The 5,290-nt window shown below is 45.2% G+C and overlaps 1 pseudogene; it reads right to left on the bottom strand.

The window, feature by feature from the left end:
- Positions 1 to 3,050: 3,050 nt before the first annotated feature.
- On the bottom strand, positions 3,051 to 4,098 carry LOC100434403 (large ribosomal subunit protein uL10-like; annotated as a pseudogene).
- Positions 4,099 to 5,290: the final 1,192 nt, after the last annotated feature.

The raw sequence follows: 5,290 nt of genomic DNA, 5'->3' as shown, positions 1-5,290 counted from the left end.
AAGCCTGTATTAGTTAGGGTTCTTCAGAGGGACAGAACTAATAGGTAGATGTATATATGACAGCGTGGTAGGAGTTATTAAGAAATTATTTTAGGCAGATAGAGAGGAAAAGGGGTCCTTGGAAAGTTTTCGTTTTTAAAGCAGCTCCAGAAACGTTTCTGGTCTAGCTGGAAAGTCCGGGCTCTTAGAGCTAGGCCAGCAACCTTTGATATGCAAATATAGGCCATTAGAAACTGGGTCCACCCAAACACGGCGATTCTGGCAGCCTTCTTGCCCTTGCCCAGACATGTCCCTGGCAACATGGCCACCCCCAGGTTTCCCCACGTGTGCAGAACATCATGGCTCCCTGCATTTGCTTATTAAAAGAATAGGGCAGGAGGGCCTTTTTTCACTGGCTATGTGAATGACATGCCTGGTCAAACCAATCCCCTGAGCCCCATGCAAATCAAACACCGCCTCCTCCAGCCTCTTCATATACCCAGCTGGTATCCGTGGCACATAGGGTCTCCTCTGTTAGCTTTGGAGCCCCCTTCCCTCTGTCTCTGTATGGTGGAGTTTCTTCCATCTTCTCCTTTCCTTCTTGCCTATTAAAATCTCTGCTCCTTAAAACCACTCCACGTGTGTCCGTGTCGTTTCATCTAATCCGACTCAAGACGAAGAACCCTGGTGTTCCTCCACTCATTGGAGCCGAATGAAAAGGGTGTTTATTAAGGAGAATTGACTCACATGATCACAGAGCGAAGGAGTCCCACGACAAGCCATCTGCAAGCTGAGGAACAAGGAAGCCAGGAGTGGCTCCATCCAAGTCCCAAAGCCTCAAAAGTAGGGAAGCCCACCGTGCAGCTTTCAGTCTGTGGCTGAAGACCAGAGAGCTCCTGGCAAACCACTGATGTAGGTCCAAGAGTCCAAAGGCCAAAGAACCTGGAGTCTGACGTTCTAGGACAGGAAGCATCCAGCATGGAAGAAAGATGAAAGCTGGAAGACTCAGCAAGCCAGCTTATTCCACCTTTTCCTGTCTGCTTTTTTCGTTCTGCTGGCTGCCAATTGGATGGTGCCCACCCACACTGAGGGTGGGTCTTCCACGCCCAGTCCACTAACTCAAATGTTAATCTCCTCTGGTAACACCCTCACAAACACACCCAGGAACAATACTTTGCATCTTTTGATCCAGTCAAGTTGACACTTAATATTAACCATCAAAAACCCTAACCCCAGTGTGACTATATTTGGAGACAGGAACTCTAAGAAAGTAAAGAAGGTTGACTGGGGTCATAAGGGTGGGGCCCTGATCCCCTAGGATTAGTGTCCTTATAAGAAGGGACACCAGAAATCTCTCTCACTCTCTCTCTCTATTTCCTCTGTCTTTCTCCATGTGCACGCACAGACGAAAGGCCATGGTGACCATCTGCAAGCCAGAAAGAGAGCCCTCACCACAAACTGACCTTGCCAGACCTTGATCTGGGACTTTGAACATCCACAGCTGTGAGAAAATTAATGTTCTGTTGTTTAAGCCCCCTAGTCTGTATCTGCAATATTTTGCTATCACAGCCCAAGAAGACTAATGCAGGCTCCAAATTGGTTTCCTTCTCCATAATTACCCTAGCGCCATGTCCAAACCATTTGAAGCACTATTCCAGAGTGACCTTTATAAAAATGCCATTTTTATAAAGGATCACATTATTCCTATATGTAAGAAAAAAAATCAATCAATGGCTCTCTCCACTGCCAGAGTCCAAACTCAGTTTCCTCTCTAATGGCCTTATCTACCCTCACTACATCATTGCCTACCATCTCCCCTCCCCACACATCAATGTCTCCATCCAAACAAAGTCCCTTGTAGCTCCCTGAATACACCTCTCCTGTGTTGTTCTGTCTGTTACCCCTCCACTCCCCAAGGCCCAGGCCTAGTGAAGGTCTATTTTTTAACTTGGGCTTGCCTTCTCATTGGAGCCTTTCCTGATCTTCAACTTCCAAGGAACTGAACTCTCCCCACAGTCCATGCCACTATTGTACCAAATTTGTCTTCATTACAACACTTACACACTGATATGGTTTGGATCTGTGTCCCCACCAAATCTCATGTGGGTTTGTAATCCCCAGTGTTGAAGGTGGGGCCTAGTGGGGGGTGATTGGATCATTGGGATGGAGTTCTCACGAATTGGTTACACCATCCCCTTATGACAGTGAGTGTGAGTAAGTTATCATGAGATCTGGCAGTTTAAAAGTATGCAGCACCAGGCTGGGCCTATAATCCCAGCACTTTGGGAGGCCAAGGCGGGTGGATCACTTGAGGTCAGGAATTTGAAACCAGCCTGATCAACATGAAGAAACCCTGTCTCTACTAAAAGTACAAAATTAACCGGGCATGATGGTGCATGCCTGTAATCCCAGCTACTCAGGAGGCTGAGGCAGGAGAATCCCTTGAATTACGGAGGCAGAGGTTGCAGTGAGCCAAGATCGCACCATTGCACTCCAGCCTGGGCAACAAGAGCCAACTCCATCTCAAAACAAAACAAAACAAAAAAAGTATGTAGCCCTCCCTCCACCACCCCTGCCCCCGTCTCCCTCCTGCTCTGGCCATGTAAGATGTGCTTGCTTCCTCTTCACCCTCTGCCATGATTGTAACTGTCCTGAGACCTCCCCAAAGGCCAAGCAGATGCCAGCATCATGCTTCCTGTACAGCCTGAGGAACCATGAGCCAATTAAACCTTTATTCTTTATAATTACGCAGTCTCAGGTACTTATTTATAGCAATGCAAGAACGAACTAATACACACAGTCTGGCGTTTCCTATATGTGTCTTCCATACTAGGGTGTGTGCCTTATTTATCGTTGTATTTCTAGTACCTAGCATAGTGCCTGGCACACAACAGGCCTTCAATGCAATGTTTGTTTAATTTGAAGAATGACGTGAAAAGACTGGGGAACAATACCAAGACAGTGTTTCCCCTTCTACCAGGTCAAAAACATGTGACCTTCTTTTCTTTCTTTTCTTTTTTTTTTTTTTTTTAAGAAGTAAGGCTTTATTTCCTTGTTTTGCAAACAAAGCTGGCTAAGTTGGTTGCTTTTTGGTGATTAGTCAAAGAGACCAAATCCCATATCCTCATCTGACTCCTCTGACTCTTCCTTGGCTTCAACCTTAGCTGGGGCTGCAGCAGCAGCAGCAGGAGCAGCTGTGGTGGCAGCGGCCACAGGGGCAGCAGCCACAAAGGAAGATGGATCAGCCAAGAAGGCCTTGATCTTTTCAGCAAGTGGGAAGGTGTAATCCATCTCCATAGACAAGGCCAGAACTCGTTTGTACCCGTTGATGACAGAACGGGGTACGGATGCAACAGTTGCGTAGCCAATCTGCAGACAGACACTGGCAACATTGGGAACACCCTCCAGTAAGCAAGAATGCAGAGTTTCCTCTGTGATGTCAAGCACTTCAGGGTTGTAGATGCTGCCATTGTCGAACACCTGCTGGATGACCAGCCCAAAGGAGAAGGGGGAGATGTTGAGCATGTTCAGCAGTGTGGCTTCACTGGCTCCCACTTTGTCTCCAGTCTTGATCAGCTGCACATCACTCAGGATTTCAATGGTGCCCCTGGAGATTTTAGTGGTGATACCTAAAGTCTAGAAAAAGGTTTTCTCGGGCCTGAGACCAGTGTTCTGGGCTGGCACAGTGACTTCACATGGGGCAATGGCACCAGCACAGGCAGCAGCTGGCACCTCATTGGCCAGCAACATGTCCCTGATCTCAGTGAGGTCCTCCTTGGTGAACACAAAGCCCACATCCCCCCGGATATGAGGCAGCAGTTTCTCCAGAGCTGGGTTGTTTTCCAGGTGCCCTCGGATGGCCTTGCGCATCATGGTGTTCTTGCCCATCAGCACCACGGCCTTCCCGTGAAGGGACATGCGTATCTGCTGCATCTGCTTGAAGCCCACATTGTCTGCTCCCACGATGAAACATTTCGGATAATCATCCAATAGTTGGATGATCTTAAGGAAGTAGTTGGACTTCCAGGTCGCCCTGTCTTCCCTGGGCATCACGGCGGTGCGTCAGGGATTGCCACGCAGGGTTTAAAAATGATGTCACTTCCACGAGGATGCCTGGCGAGAGGACCTTCTTTTCATCCTTGTTGATGTTCATCTTCATAGCATTATCTCATCACTCTAATCTGCTGAGAATTTGTTTGTTTGTTCTGGCACTTAGATCTAATATGATAAATCTGCCAATCACAAATTCCATGCCTTTAGCCAAGTCATTGATTTCATAAAGGGATTAATAAGTTCTGGTGAGAGCCCTGAGGAAGGACGTTAAAAATTTCCCTCTACTTTGATATTAATCCATTATCTAATTACCTTCATAGTTCACCTGCTTACTTATCCAACAAATTCTATTGCCATCCAACCCATTATAATCTTTTTCCCTAAACTATATCTGCCTCAGGGAAACTTGCTCAGAAGAACATCCGACCCATTGTGTTATGCTTTCATGGTAAGATCATGGTAAGGTAACTGCTCTTCTCCCACCCCCTGCTGTGTCTCCATACACTGTTATTTATATAGTCTGCATACACGGAATTTGATAAACTTTACTATAAAAATTTAGCATTTTAGCTATGTTTTGAAATTGAGTTTGAGCTCAAATTATATTATATTCCCATTATTTTCGCCACACATGAAATTAGAACTTCAGAACACAGATCCTCAGTGACCCCTTGTAGAATGTGCCTTGGTGTTACACCATTGGCCTTTACTGAAGTATATCAAAGAACCAGAGACATGAAAGCTCTTTTTGTGTCTATTGGAGCGATGTTGCCAAGGACATTTTTCACTCTATCATACCATGTCCTCTTTATAAGAATCCATAGGAGAAATATTTCACAGTTTTAGGATCAAAAAGTGTTTCACCTATAGTTTGGCTTTAATCTTATGGATGAATCTTGCAATTAATCAGGTTCCCTCTTTGCTTTACTCCTCAGAAGCATAAAGCCAGATTTGCTGCTCTTCTCCAGCATCTATTCAAGGTGAGAAGGTAAACATTGTGTATGCTAATCTCATCTCTTCTTTCATTAATTTAGTTTTTCTACCCTTAGTTCCTAAAGAACAGTTATCTCAAAAATTCAGTTTTATCTTTTACATTTATGTAAAATGTAGCACATGAATCAGGGCACAAATAATTTTCAGTCTCTTTTTACAAATAGAGAAACTGAATGCCCTGATAAGCTGATAAGCTTAGGGAAAGGTGTTTTATGACTGATTAACCCAGTGATTCCTAGCTTTTCAAATTGACCTTTTGTATTTG

This window comes from Pongo abelii, chromosome 5 (genome assembly GCF_028885655.2).
Source record: "Pongo abelii isolate AG06213 chromosome 5, NHGRI_mPonAbe1-v2.0_pri, whole genome shotgun sequence".
Lineage (NCBI taxonomy): Eukaryota > Metazoa > Chordata > Mammalia > Primates > Hominidae > Pongo > Pongo abelii.
Note: the sequence above shows the minus strand (reverse complement) of the source record. Positions and strands in the feature narration are given on the sequence as shown.